General features: G+C 39.0%; 1 pseudogene; it reads left to right on the top strand.

The window, feature by feature from the left end:
• The first annotated feature begins 3,429 nt into the window (after window positions 1-3,429).
• On the top strand, window positions 3,430-6,651 carry LOC131148410 (desmethylxanthohumol 6'-O-methyltransferase-like; annotated as a pseudogene).
• The last annotated feature ends 9,823 nt before the right edge of the window (window positions 6,652-16,474 follow it).

Genomic DNA, 16,474 nt, shown 5'->3' with positions numbered 1-16,474 from the left:
AGCCTTTTTAATTTACCCGCCAATTTACACAATCCTGAATCTGTCACAATGTGTTCTCTCCAAGATGATTCAACCATTTCCAAAAAATCCCTATGTGACGTCCACATGTTTTGAAACCTAAACGGCGCTGGTCCATACTTTTCTATACTCGCACATAGCTGTAATAAGATAGGTGAATGATCTGAAGTATTTCTTTTCAACAAAGAAGTCTTAGCTTCACCTTATTTCATAGAAAAAATATTATTAATCAACACCCTGTCCAGTTTCGCCCAACTTCTTCTCAAACATTGTTGGCCATTACACCATGAAAATTGACTTCCTTTGAATTTGAGGTCCAATAACCCACAACTATTAATACAACCATTTAATTCAGCCATAGACAAACCCAAGCGAGGTCTACCTCCCACCCTTTCCACATCTGACCGAATTACATTAAAATCTCCCATAACAACCCAAGCCATGTCAACACTCGACATCCCCTGAAGCTGTTCCCATAAATCTCTTCTCTCAATATGATAACATTTAGCATATACAAAAGTAAGAAGCAAGGCGTCTCTATCATCTGTTACCAAAACTGTCACACATTGATTTAAGGTACCCACCCAATCCACTTGAACATCATCTTTCCAGAACAACCAAATCTTTCCACCTTCCTCTACATTAGAGCAAAAGTTAGTAAAATTCAAATACATCGCCCACCTTTGTATCTTTTCTATATCTTGAAAAGGTTCCGAGACTGCCAAAATCGAAACTTTCTGATCCTTCATGATTTGTTTCAATCTTCTCCTCGACGTGCCCAACCCTCTTATATTCCAAAACATAATTTTTTCAATCATAGGTTCAACTTTTGAGGTACTGCCTTAGACCTCTTAGACTTTCTCACTTGTCCATCATCTTTCTTTCTTCCTTCTGATTCACTCATTGTCACATTACCTGGATCAGAATAATATTCTTTTTGAGTATCAATGCAAACCTCTAAATCTCCCTCAGATACCACATCATAATTATCCCTCCACAATCCACCCTCCACTTCACCCTCTCTCTCATCCACCTCCTCCACTAAAATCAACTCTTCATCCTTATCATTTTCAACTTTTCCCCTCCCGCCTTCATCAACAACTCCGATTTCCTGAACAGACCTAGAACAACCTCCCCGTTCTACCTGCACCCCTGCCTTCTGGTCTTTACAACGATTGACTTTCTATCCACTATTTTTCTCTACCAAATTAACTTCCTCTACTTTTTTAGTACCCACATTATTAACTTCATTCACAATTTCTTTATTTTTCTCAATCACCTTGGACGGACCATTCACATTTCCATCCTTCTTCTTCTCCATCCGTTGTTCCTGACTCTTCAAAATAAGATCTTCCTCTTCAACTATCATATTCTCTTTTCTATTCACTTTTTTCCAAACCATCTCATCTACCTCCTTTCTCATATCTACCTTTCTTTTATCCTTAGATTTAACTCCAAACCGGCATACTACTTCAGTGTGACCTTGTCTACAACATTTGTTACAATAGAAACCCCTCTTCTCATATATTACCCTTTGCCAATTCTGTTTTTGTCCTATCACCAACGGAAAACCCTCCACAGGATCCTTCTGCAAATCCACTTCAATACATAATCTCGCACCCGTGGCTCGTGTTCTATATAACGTGGCATTATCCATTCCCAAGAATCTACCAAATCTTGTGGCCAAACTCTGTAAACAGTCCATTCTATATAAAAGTAAAGGCAGACCTGGTAAGAAAATCCATTGAGGTGCGATTGATCGCTCCTTGTTAACATCAAAATTCACGGACCAATTAAAAAGCCGAAATTGGCACCCTGCCACCCATCTTCCTTCTCGTGCCCATGCATGAATGTAGTCCTTTTCGTTTACCAAATACAACAGAACATGATAGTTATCCATGAAACTTATCATGGGGACTTCAGAGAGACCCCAGGATTGGATAATATGCCTTCGAAGGACATCAATAGACGGCCTTACAGAAAGAAATTTAAGTACCAATGCAAACTTCAGATCCTCCGCAGCCTTTTCCATCTCCACATTTGAGAAAATAAAACCTAATTCTCCATTAATTAGTTTCGGTTTCCTCAATGGGATTTTGAATTTTGAAGATGGAATTGGCCTCTTCAAGGCTTCCGCAAACGATTTTCCCCCAACAAAACCTTCCCCCTTTTCGATCTTAACATCCCCTGAACCACTCCCTATCTCCCGTATACCAGCATCGACACCTCCCCTCAATCCTCCGGTAACAGTTACCGAAGATGGTTCAGTCATGTCTAAAAAATAAGTTTCCTGTTTTCCATATTGACCACCGAAAAGCGAATACAAAAATAAATAAAAAATAACAAATAAAAAACCAAACCTGCAGTCCCGTAGATCTACGTCTGCCGTCCCCGTATGTTTCTTGTGCAAATTCGCCGGCTACGTCTTTTCCCTAACACTCCTCGCAACAACGCCGGAGCCAATCGCTGCCAACGCCGGAGGTGAAAACGCAGCCACTGCGTCCTGGAACTCCGTTGCGGAACGCCGCTGCTGCAAGGCCCAATCCGTGATCGACGCGGGCACTCCACAGATGGTCGCGGGATGCTGCTGCTGCAAGGCCCACTAGCGATGGCAAGGCAGTCCCACCCAATCTCCCGGAGATCTAGACGCGACGACTGGAGAACGAGGCCACGCGAGCGACAGAGAATACGTTCGGTGACGGCGGCTCGCAAGAAACGCGAGCAACTGTCGGGCGAAGACGGCAGGCCAGGAGACCCGAGCGACAGAAACGTCCGGTGACGACGGCTCCCAAGAATGAAGGCGGCAGGCCAGAAACGCGAGCGACGAGTTAACGACGGCTCGCAAGGCAGTCCCACCCAATCTCCCGGAGATCCAGAGGCGACGACTGGCGAACTAGGTCACGCGAGCGCCAGATATTACTTCCGGCGACGGCGGCTCGCAAGAAAATGCGAGCAACAGTTGAATTTGGGTTCCGACTATATAAGATATTTTTTGTAGGATAAACTCGTGAGGACAATAGATCAACACGAATAATAAAGAATATAACATGCTTGTGGTGTGTTAATCTATTAAAAGACCATACTAAACATGCACTCCCTCACTTATGCACAAATCCATCGGAGTAATCAAAGCACATCCATGAATTCATATTCTTACATGTTCATATGCATCACACACTTTCACGCGTGACATCTACATTTTTTCATGCAAATAATCACACCTACCCATTTGTCCCATGCATGCACAATATGAGTTAAATTTTATTAGTTGGTTTGAGAGATTGGAGTTTGAATCGATATAGTTAAGTTAGATTAGGCCCTAATTCCCACTTCACTCTATAAATATAAACCTCTCTTATGACTTGTGATCACCCCTTAGTTTCCAAGCTCTATATCTCACACTCACACAGAATGTCAACAGTGCATGAGGAAGTTGATGCAAAGTTAAAGGGTGAAGCTCACATATGGGAAGTGATCCATGCCTCTCAAATCCGCTGTGGAGCTCCGCATCGCCGACATCATTCACTCCCACGGTCGTCCAATCACCTCGCGTCAAATCGCCTCCGCCATTGACCCTCCCGCCGCCGAGATCACCACCCTCTCCCGCATCATGACACTTCTCGTCCCCAAATCCATCTTCACCGCCACTCCTTCTCCGCCATCAGACGGCGGCCCATCCTCAGACACCCTCTATGGCCTCACTCCTTCCTCCAGGTGGCTCCTCCGTGAAGCCGAGATGACTCTGCCGCCGATCGTGCAGCTGGAGACTTATCCCCCAGTGCTGTCCCCCTGGCAACCGCTCGCCAACTGCGTCACCGACGGCGGGATCGCCTTCAAGAAGGCTCACGGTCGGTACATTTGGGACTTCGCCGGCGCAAATCCCGGGTTCAACGCCATGTTCAATGGCGCGATGGCGTGTACGGCTAGGATCATGCTTGATGCCATCCTGGCGGGGTACAAGGACAGGCTTGCCGACGTGGAGTCCCTCGTGGACGTGGGAGGTGGGACCGGGTCAGCCATTACTGAGGTGGTGAAAGCGTGTCCACACAACAAGGATAACAACTTTGACTTGCCACATGTCGCTGCCACTGCACCCACGTTCCCCAGAGTGTGCCACGTCGAAGGTGACATGTTCCATAGTGTTCCTAAAGCTGATGCAATTTTCATGAAGGTAATTAAGTAGGTAAATTGCAGTTTTCAAATCAATATTGTCAATAAATTTAATAAAAATCTATTTTTTCTTATTTAATAAATTTGAATAATTTGTAATTATTTTTTCCAAATAAATTTTTTTTTTTTAAATTACTCGATCACATTATTCAAAAGTTAATTAACATGCATATTGAATAATGTTACAATTGCACATGGTAAATAGTACAGACGATTAAATACTTGATTTTATCGACTTGAAAAAGAGAAAAGCAATGAAAACATATAAATTAATTAATTAATTTCAATTAAGCATGTTGCATATATGCATGTGCATCCACATGCCTGTGATGGTACAAAATTACTATATATGTTGAATTCTTATTTTCTACAAATTATCTTTTGTTTGAAATTTGAAGTTTAATTTGCATTGTGATTTGCTTTTGATTGATTATACGCATTTAAAATTGAATTTAGCATTAATTTTTTACAAAATTATATAAATTTATATCCAAATCAGGTTGAAGTTTCGGATCACTAAAAAAAGGATATAAAAATGGTTTCGGATTAATTGAGATTTTTCTTTAAATGTACCTTGAATCTATTACAAAGTTATCCTAAGATAGTGTTTGGAAACATAAATTTTCAATCTTAGATTTGTATTTAAATAATTTTGATAATTTTAAATTTATTAAATAAGTGAATTAGACCTTAAATATTGTATTAAATACCATTGTTCTAATACTAACCCTAATGGGACCAACTTGTTTGACTACTGGGTTTGGGTCAAACCCAATTTCATTAATTTCATATCTCTCTCTCTCTCTCTCTCCTATGTGGTCATGCTTGTTCCTTTAAAATATTTCTTAAAAAACTATGAAGTCAAACACGCTAGGTTGGGCCCTCATGAAGGCTCCTTATGACATAGATTGATGTTTTTTTTGTTTTGATAGAAGACAAACATTAATATTGTTTTACTAATTCAACATTTGAATTGCAATTTTTGGTAGGCTTTTAATTTTAATGTTTTAAGTCCCTAGTTAATAAACTGTATTTGCAAAAACATTTGTATCAGTTGAGGATGATTGAGGGCATAGAAGTTAGAGACCACCTCAATTATTTCAATAAGATAACCACGTAGTTGGTGAGTATTGAGGTAAAAATTCAGGAGGAAGATAAAGTACTGATTCTATTGTATTCGCTTCCTAGTTCATTTGATACTTTGAAAACCATACTACTGCTAGGTAAGGAGACTCTTACAGTTGATGAGGTGACTACTGCCATTCTGAAGAGTGAGAATTTTCATAAACCAGATTATCCAAGACATGAAGAAGGGTTGGTGGCTAAGTGTGAGTCTAGCCAACAACGGGGCAGGAGTTCTAGTAGGGGTAATTGGAATCGAGGGAAATCTCGATCCAAGTCTAGGGGTTAGAGTGGGTACTGAAGGAGTGGTTGTTTTTATTGTGAGAAAGAAGAGCATATGAAGAAGGACTATCTAAGGAGGAAAAGAGATTTAGAGGAAAAGAACAAGAAGAAGACTGAGCAGGCTACTGTAGTGGAGTACAGTTCATCAGTTTACTACACGTTCCAATTACTTAGCTGATAATTGGACTTTGGATTCGGCGTGCTCATCTCATATGTTTCTATACAGGGATTGGTTTGACTCCTATGAACCAATCTTTGGAGTGACAGTGTTGATGGGCAATGATGCTTCCTATAGTATTCTTGGTATTGGAACGGTCAGAATCAGGATGTTTGATGTTGTGGTTAGAATCATTAAGGATGTGAGGCATGTTCCAGATTTGAAAAAAAAATCTTATTTCCTTGGGCTCTTTGGGCAGTAATGGCTTCTCTTTTTCAGCTAGGGATGGTGTGCTAAAAGTGGCTAGAGGTTCACTGGTAATAATGAAGGGTCATCTAAGGAACAATTTGTACACTCTGGTAGGTAGCACAATGACAAGTGGAGTTGCAGCTAGTACCTCTTCAAATATAGATACAGATGATACTACTCTGTGGCATATAAGGCTGGGTCACATGAGTGAGCATGGTTTGCATGAGCTTCACAGACATAACTTACGAGGAGGTAGTTCTTGTTGTAAGCTTAAGTTTTGTAAATACTGTTTGTTTGGTAAATAACGCAGGGTGAGTTTCAGAATAGGAAATCATACGAGCAAGAAGGTTCTGGAGTATATTCATTCATATGTATGAGATCCAGTACAGGTACAATCTTATAGTGGTGCTATTTATTTTGTCTCACTTATTCATGACTTTTCTAGGAAAGTCTGGGTGTACTTTTTGAAGCACGGGAGTGAAGTATTCAGTAAGTTCAGGGAATGGAAAGCTCAAGTAGAGAAGCAAACAGGGAATCTGGTGAAGTTTTTGAGATCTAACAATGGACTGGAGTATAAAAACAGCCAGTTCATTGACTTCTATAAAGAAGAGGGGATCACTAGGCACTATACAGTTCTACATGAGCCACAGTAGAATAGGGTGGCTGAAAGGATGAACAGAACATTACTAGAGAGGACAAGGTGTATGAGAATTCAGGCTAATCTACTTAAGTCATTATGGGCAGAAGCAGTAAGTATGGCATGTTACCTAGTAAACAGGTCTCTTTTTGCAGCTATCGATGCAAAGGTTCCTGAGGAGGTATGGATAGGTAAGCCAGTAGATTACTATGTGTTGAGAATATTTGGTTGTCCATCGTATGTGCATGTGTGGGAGCAGGACAAATCAAAGTTGGACTCTAAGTCCAAACTGTGCGTATTTTTTGGTTTCCAAGAAGAAGTGAAGGGATACCGGTTGTGGGACCCTATATCTCAGAAGGTGATCATTAGTAGGGATGTGGTCTTCGATGAGGAAGCCATGTTGAATGAGAATGCTGATAAGAAGGTGGAGTCTAATTTAGCGGGGGTACCTATTCAGGTGGAGCTGGATAGTATTCAGAATTCAAGTATGGGTAATACTCAGACTACTATTGTTGATTCTGTTGCACAGGCTACAGTTCCTCAGGAAATTCCTCAGACAAATGATAGACATGAGCCTACAGGGCTAGCCACCGATAAAGAAAGAAAGAATGTTAAGCCTCCGGTCAGGTATGAGTTTGAGGACTTAGTTGCATTTGCTCTAATTACTAGTAGTGGAGATCTTTCAAATTTTTAGGAAGCAATTTCAAAGTTCTGAACGAGATAGTTGGCTTGGAGCCATGGTTAAGGAGATGGAGTCTTTTTATAAGAATGACACTTGGGTGTTAGTTCAGAAGCCCAAGGATAGGAAGCTGATTGGTTGTAAGTGGGTTTTTAGAAAGAAAGAACCTACTTCATAATCAGAAGGAATAAAATATAAGGCCAGGTTAGTAGCAAATTAAAGGATACAAATAGGAAGAAGGTATAGATTATAATGAATTCTTTTCTCCTATTATTAAGCATTTTTTTATTAGATCCTTATTAGCATTGGTTACCATGCATGATTTAGATCTAAAACAGATGGATGTAAAGACAGCTTTCCTTCATGGTGAGTTGGAGGAAGATATGTGTTTATAATTCCACTTGTGGGCTTGTCCCACATTGAAAAATTTGAGTGGATGATGGGTGCTTATATACATGGTTGGGTCTAAGATCCAATAGTCTTAAGCTTTTGGGTCAAGTTGGTGTTCACCCATGTGTATTAAGCCCATCAATAGGCTCCTATAAAAGGGGAACTCTTGCAAGAGGTAGATGATAAAAAATATAATCTCTTTAACATTGTAGCTATTCAGTTGATGTTACTTTTTTTCATTCATGACTTAAGTGTCTTAAAAACCCTCCAAGGCCATTTGGGCTCTTCTAAGATTTTTCTTATTTTATTTTTTCTTTCTATGTGGATTGCAGGCTGGTGACCATTATATGCTCTATGGATTCAGATGTAAACTCTAGTTTCATGATTTATTAAAAATTATGAACATGTTTATGAAATGTTAGATGCATGTTAGAAAAAAAAGAGTAGTGGATTTGTATTTTGGCCTCAATTTAATTACGAAAACTCATAAGTAGATCATGTAAACAAATCTTAATTAATTTTTCCTTTCCAAAATGAGTCTTAATTAATTTCTTCTCCCTGCATCCTTCCAAAGTTACTATAAGTTGTTGTGGGTGAAATCATCAAGAGGAAGAAAGGGGAAGCATGTTTGTTTTTTGACATGTAATGGTAGTTGATATTTGCCATCCTATTGGAGATTTTTGGGTTCAAGTACTAGTCCACATTGTACAATCTTCAAGTCGTGGCGGCTCAGTGAATTTTAAAATTTTAAGCCTAATATATGGTCATAGGACGTAGAGGTGGTAAAAAGGGTCGAAACTTGACGGGTGACCTGTAACCCATCTGTTTAAACCATGTTTGGATTTAATACAAGCTGTCTCGTTTATAAATGGGTCAATCAAAACCCGACGTATTTATCAAATGGGTAAGATGGATTCGGGTTGGGTACCCACTAGGTGACCTGTTTAACTTATTATATATATACATACAATGAAACCCTACCCATTTGGCCATCTCCCTCAGGACTCTCATGCACAACCTCACAAGCTAGAAGGGTGTTGTAGCAATTAGCAGAAGCCTCACTCCCTGCTACGATGTTCTACCCAGACGACAAACACCCAATCACCCAAATCTCATTCTCACCTACGCAAGCACGCAACCATCGCCTGTCGGCCCATCGCAAGCTCGCATTCGCAACGGAAGTACCCCTAGGGCCCCCACCTGGCCACACCACTCTCCACGTGGCCACACTACTCTCCATGTGGCCATACCACTCTCCACGCGACCATGCCACTCTATACGCAGCCACCCCATACGGCCACACCAGATCTGTGATCTCCCGATTCTCACCGAGTAGACCAATACGCAAGCACCCAGTCTTTTTGTTCTTATGTTATGGTTTGTTTCATAGGTCAAAACTAAAATTTATTTATTTTTTTTAAACAATGATTAGTTGTGCAGAGAGAGAGAGGGAGAGAGAGTAGGGGGATTTGTGCTCTATCTTGCTTCTTTTAGTTAAAGGGTTATATACACTACAAAAAAATAGGTTTTTAGTGACGAAAGTATTAGTGACGGTTATAAAACCGTCACTAATAGTGTTGTATTAGTGACGGCAACACTATTAGCACCAATTTTTGGGTATTAGTGACGGATTAAATTCGTCACTAAAAGTCTCTTATTAGTGATGATTAACAAATCGTCACTACTAATAGTTATGAATATATTAAAAACATTTAATTAATGGTGTTAGTGACGAATTAGGATATCCGTCACTAATAATGGTGTATTAGTGATGGTTTTGAAACCGTCATTACTACTTATTTTATTTAAAAAAATATAAAAAAATTTTAAATAAAGGGTATTAGTGATGGATTTTGAGATCCACCACTAGTAAGAGAATATTAGTGACAGTTTTGAAACCGTCACTACTAGTTTTTATTTAAAAAATATAAAATAAATTTGGTTGAGGGTATTAGTGATGGATTTAAGAACCGTCACTAATAATTCCTTTTTTCAGAACAAATAAAAAAAATTTCAATTCAGAGTATTAGTGACAATATTGTATATTCGTCACTAATAGAAGACTAATAGTGACGAATCTAGAAATTCGTCACTAATAATTTATTTTTTTAAAAAAATATAATAAAATTTAAGTTCATAATATTAGTGACGAATTTATAAAGTCGTCACAATTGTTGTTTTATTAGTGACGAATTGCATTATTAGTGAGGAATTTGGACCGTCACTAATGCTTTTATTTATAAAAAAATAAACATATAGTAGTAGTGACGGTTTTGAAACTGTCACTAATGTCCAAAAACCCTTATTGGTTTCCGTGGTATATTTTCCCTCCTTCTCCAGCTGGCTTCTTCCCCTTCCCCTTCATCTGCATCCCGCGAACCTCTCTAGCTTCTAGTCGATCTCCCGCTGCTCTCCGCCGCAAGCCACCGTGCCAGCTCCTCCTCTTCCCCTCCTGCTTCGGTGATCCTCTCTCCCAGTCTCCCCCTGCTCTCGATCGGCCGCAAACCACTGCTCCAGCTCCTTCTCTTCCCTGCCCTCATCCTACTTCGGCGATCCTCTCTCCCAGTCTCCCACTGCTCTCGGCCGTAATCCACCCCTCTTGCTCCGACAATCCTCTCTCCCAGTCTCCCCCTACTCTCGGCTGCAAGCCACCCCTCCTGCTCCGGTGATCTTCTCTCCCAGTCTCCCCTGGCCTGCTCTCGGCCGCAAGCCACCCCTCCTGCTCCGGCAATCCTCTCTCCTAGTCTCCCCTCTGCTCTAGGCCGCAAGCCACCCCTCATGTTCCGGCGATCCTCTCTCCCAGTCTCCCCCTGCTCTCGGCCCCAAGCCACCCCTCCTACTCTGGTGATCCTCTCTCCCAGTCTCCCGTTGCTCTCACCCGCAAGTCACCACCTGTGAGTCGCTGTGGCCATCGCAACAACGTAGGCACGTTGTCGAAAATTGTAAAAAATCACAAGGTTCTTCTTTCCCTTTATCTTTTTTACTTTCAAGCATATATTTCTTGATTTTATCTACTGTGAGTATTTAAATTTGATTTGGAAATGTGATCAAAATTGATTTGTGATAAAGTTGAATGATTTAAACTTCTATTGAGATCAAACGCTGCTATTGATTTAATTTGTTGGTATTACTTTATTTTGGTTGATTAATTGTTCAAATACAAGAATAATATTTGTTTGTGTTTATTGAATACAAAGTTTGGGCATGCCCCATTATCGCCAACTATCTTGTTAAGCTAACTTTAGTCAATGGGGATTGAATCAATAATTACAATGGAAAGAATTAGGCCGTAATTGGATGAATTGATTTGATGCATTATTTATGTTTGATTTTGATGGTTGTTGTTGTATTGCTTGAATGGTTCTTTTCTTACATTGCATGGATGTGTTTGTCTTCTATTATTAGGTACTATTTTGTTCAGTGGTTTGTGTCCAATGGGGTAGAATTGGTTGGTGATTTCTGATCAGCACTAAGGGTTACAAACTAGCACTTGGTATTTATAGTGTTGAATCCAACAAATTTAGGTGCAGAAACCATTTTTGAAGGTTTTATTTTATTTTTGGCCACTGTTAATTCATTCGCCACCTAAATTTTTCATGTGTGTGGGTTACATTCCCTTGATGCCTTTGTTTTTTTAATCAAGATTGTATGCAGGAATGTCATTTCGATGCAATTTATAAACAATTAGGGATATTATTAAGAGACTCCCCAATGAACTTAACTAAAGTTTGGGTATCGAACACTAGTGTGACTTCAATATACAATGTGTTAGGGTAGTGCTAGTATGACACTATTAACCTTGTATCTTTACTGATTAATAATGACTCATGCCTTAACCCTGTGTTTGGGAGTAGACTTTGCAAATTAGATTTGAATTTTTGTGGATTTGAAGAAAATGTTGTGTAATATTGTGTTGAGTTTACTTTAAATCACACATCCAACTCCAAATCCTGAATTCGATCCTTCTGAATACTAACCTAGAGCTAACCAACTATAGATGACATCAATCAAGGAACCATTGTACATGACATAAGCAGTGTTGGGGATGGAGTTGTGAATGTATGCCTCAATTGTTGCAAAGCTAGCTGGTGAGGAAATTTGCGACTAATAGGTGGTTATAATTTTACATAGTTTTGTGTAGGTGGAGTTCAAAACATTGACTTGCCACATGGTGATGAATTCATTTGTATTGTGGTTGATTAGATATATTTATTGAGGCTTGAGAGGGTTTCATTTAGATTGACAAAGTTGTTCTTTAGTGTGGCTAGCATTGATCGTGCTAGCTCCTCTTGGTGGAAAAGCAGCTCCTCTAGGTGTTTTGCATATTGATATAGGAATCAATGTTTATTGTTTGTGGTTCAAATCTTGTAAGCTTATCTGAGCATATTGATTATTTTAGAATTATACACCCATCACTTGATGACAATTCGACAATATATCAAAATTTTGGAAGTCGGGCATTTAATATCCTATCCCAGATTCAATAGGTATATTTACAATAGCCCTAAAATTAGTTCTAAATGAATTTGCAAGTTTGGAAAACTATCACTTTGTCTAGGGAAGTCTCATAGGATGGGGAAACTAAATTAATTGAACTCTCATTTATCTTATTTAATTTACATAACATAATACTAATGATGACTTATATGATAATGTAGCGTTATCCAGAGATTGGCACAGAGGAGCCGCTGCCGGATTTGTATCAAAGAACACACCAACGGCGATTGGGGGAGTGGTACGAGGGTACACAGGATCGACATGTAAGTGAAGCAAAAGATTTAGTTTATTACTTTATTCAAAACGTCAAAGTTGCAGTCTTACTTATTCCTTTTTATCATTTTCATGATTGAAATTAGGCACGGATGGTCGAGCTGAGGGATGCACCTATTTCAAAGGGGAGTCCGCACATAACAGATTTCAAGATCACTTCCCAGGTGCTTGGGCAACGAGCGGGGGGCTGGGTGAAAGGTCTTGGAAGTGGTTACATCACCCCAACAGCATCATCATCCATGGGTGCGGCAGATCGTGCAGAGATGGAACGACAGCGTCGAGAGGCTGAGTGTGATAAGCAGGAGATGGCTCGACAGATGCAGAGGATCACTATGGAGAATGCGGAATTGAGATCGGACCTCTCCACCATTCGAGCCCAAATGCAAGCCATGATGGATAGGCAGGCGCGGTTAGAGGAAAGGATGCGCCGATCTGGACAAGATGATGCGGGTCGCTCCTCTAATTGATTATAAGGTATTATGATCACAAATTGAGTTTCATGTTAAATCATGCTAGTCTAGAATGCCCCCTGCATGGCGGATGTAGTTGATGTGTATTGCATGCTGGTAGTGGATATAGGTTCTTGTGTGCCTTCAACTTCTTATAAATGTTCTATTTGAACCTATCAACTCATTATATGCTATACTCATTTGGTAGCCACTTAGGTGGGACAATTCATGAAGTTTGAAGATGCTTAAGTTTCCATTTTTTGGATGAGGAGAAGATAAAGTAGTGTAATCATTGGGGAAGGAGAGAATGAAGTGGAATTGGACTTATGGGTTAATGGGTATGTCTGAAAATGTGACATGTTTGAACTCAGATTTTTTGTCAACTCATGATATGCTATGCTCATTTGGCAGCCACTCAGGAGGGACAATTCATGAAGTTTGAAGAAGCTTCCGAAACATCTTCAAGCCATGGTAGGATGACAACTGCAAGGGCAGTTCCTGTCCCTCAGTTGCCAAAATTAAAAGAAAATGTGTACAACTCCATGTTCTTCTGTTGAATGGCTTGGATAAACTTCTTTTTTTTGGGAAGGGGGGGGGGGGGGGGAGGGGGGTGGGGGGGGGGGGGGGTGGGGGGTTAAAATGACTGAAGACAGCATGCATAGCTTCTGTATAGTTTCTGGATTTTGTTTCGTGTGTTGGACAACTTGAATCTTTAGAAGTAATAGTCGAGGTCGTAGTGGTGATAAACAGTAAAATATTAATTATGTTCAGTTTTTCCAAAACAACTTTGCATAAAGATTTTTTACTGCTTATCACCACTACTAACTCTACTATTACTTATAAAGATTCAAGTTGTCCAACACACGGAACAAAATCCAGAAACTATACAAAAGTCATGCATGTTGTGCTCAATCATTTTAACCCCCCCCCCCCTCCCTCCCCCAAAAAAAAGAAGTTTATCCAAGCCATTCAATAGAAGAACATGGAGTTGGACATATTTTCTTGTAATTTTGGCAACGGAGGGACAAGAACTGCCCCTGCAGTTGTCATCCCACCATGGCTCAAAGATGTTTCGTAAGCTTCTTCAAACTTCATGAATTGTCCCACCTAAGTGGCTGTCAAATGAGCATAGCATATAATGAGTTGACAAAAACAAATGTTTTTACAGGAGCTGAGTTCAAACAGGTCACATTTTCAGACATACCCATTAACCCACAAGTCCAATTCCACTTCATTCTCTCCTTCCCCATTGATTACACTGCCTCATCCTCTCCTCGTCCAACAAATGGAAACTAACGCATCTTCTCTGCTATTTATATTCTGAATTTAAGATATGGTTAAAATGTATTACTGTCGTAAATATGCTACATGATTGCATGCTAGTCTAGAATGTCTCCTGCATGGCGGATGCAGTTGATGTGTATTGCATGCTGGTAGTGGATAAAGGTTCTCGTGTGCCTTCAACTTCTTATAAATGTTCTATTTGAACCTATCAGGTGCAAGTTTTATGGAAAAACATCCAATTTATAGACGACATCCTGCCGAAATTGCGTTAAAATTTTTCCAAACAAAAAGAAAAGATAGGCTTAGTCGTTTAATGTTAAAATATTTTTGAAATGATAAGTAAAAAAACTTTCCATGTCCGAGCAAGTAAAATTGTAGTGTTTTCTAGTTCTTATAACACTTGGATCAAAAATTGAAAAAGCCACTTTTGTTTAATTTTCAATATTTTCATATAAATGTTAAAAAATTAGAAAATAATTTTAAAAATAAAATTTATTAATTACATTTAGTTTGTTATTAGAAGCATATGGGAATCTAGGAACCCTTTTCGAGTGCGTCAAACAGTCAAATTGCGATTTGGGACACAAGTGGACCTTCTTTTAAGGATTGGCTAGTTCAGTTATTTTCTATACTAGTTTTGCTTGATTTTAAAGATTATCCATATTGGTGGTTCACATATGTTTAGGGTGGGTTGTTTTTTATATTAGTTTTGCTTGATTTTAGAGATTCCAATCCATATTGGTGGTTCACAAAGGCATTAGATAAACAACCCCCTATCCAATTCCTCCACGTAACACCTGAACCCTTCCTCAAAGGCACTCTATCCAAGAACTCCCAACTAGCGCAATCACACGCCTTCTCAAAATTAGAAAATCTAATTTGAACACAATGCCCTTTTTCTTTGTACGACGAACATCCTACCACTTCTATGTCTACAAAAAATAACATACACAATCTGCCTCTCTCCCATAAAAAACACTTTCTGCAAAAGAAATAGTATTACTAAGGAGGAGGTTAGACTTCACGTTTAGAGTCCAATACTCCAAATTTCAAGGTAATATGAACAATATAGCAATAATTGGGATTTAGATGAAATTTGGAAATAATATAGGAATAATTGCGAGTTGTATCATAAGTCTTGAAAGTAAGATGAACTTTGCAATTTTATAACTTTCTCTTGGCTTGATTTACTTAATGAATTTAAGTTAGTATTTTGAATGACAAAAAAATAGTTTAAAAAGTATATTTATTTTTTACATTGCATTTATAATTATGTAGTTTTTTCCTTAGATTTTTCCGTCATTGAGAAGAGTTTGTTATATAATTTTAGGTCTACTTTTGATAACTTCTATTTTTGATAGTGGGCATATCATCTGCAGTGTATATACAATGAATGGAGGGGCTTTATCTAGTTTACCCAGAGTTTCTTTTCAAAATTGATTTGAAATGCGATAAGCCTGCCCATGTAGACAAAATGAATTTTAGCCTTTCATCTGATAGGTTGTCTCTTATAGTTAAGGTATGATTTAAATATTAATTTTATTTCTCTTGAATCTTGATGCCCTTCTTGCGGTCATTGCATCCACAAGAAGTGCATCAAGATTCAAGAGAAATAAAATTAATATTTAAATCATACCTTAACTATAAGAGACAACCTATCAGATGAAAGGTTAAAATTCATTTTGTCTACATGGGCAGGCTTATCGCATTTCAAATCAATTGTAAAAAGAAACTCCGGGTAAATTAATAAAGAATCATTGATGCAGCCACCACCATCCACGACCTCGTCGTACTTCTCTGTCATCCATGACCTCATTGCAGCTAGAGATAGGTATATATCTAATTTCAGTTTAATAGATGATTTAACTTATGGACTGCATATATGCTTGGATTGATATATCTTGTGAACTGCATGCTAGTAGTGGACATTAGGACTGCATGCTTGATTGGAACACCACCTGCATGGCTGATGTAGTGATGTGTATTGCCTGTTGGTAGATACTTTTAGGTTGTTGCATGTCTTAATCTAAATGGCATCTGTATGATGCAAAAATATTGTGAATTGCATGCTTTTGTGGCTTGCAGATTTAGGAAATGTTCTATTTATAGACGGTATGCTACCGAAAATTTGTTGAAAATTTTAGGGAAAGGAAAGAAAATTCAAGAGATCAATTTTGGACAATGTGATATAATTTTTCTTTGATTTCTTGCTTACTTGGTGGTTATGCCAATTTTGGTTGGAGTCTGTTATTTATGTTTGAAGGTTT

This window comes from Malania oleifera, chromosome 2 (genome assembly GCF_029873635.1).
Source record: "Malania oleifera isolate guangnan ecotype guangnan chromosome 2, ASM2987363v1, whole genome shotgun sequence".
NCBI classification, from domain to species: Eukaryota; Viridiplantae; Streptophyta; class Magnoliopsida; order Santalales; family Ximeniaceae; genus Malania; species Malania oleifera.
This window is presented reverse-complemented; position numbering and strand designations above follow the sequence as displayed.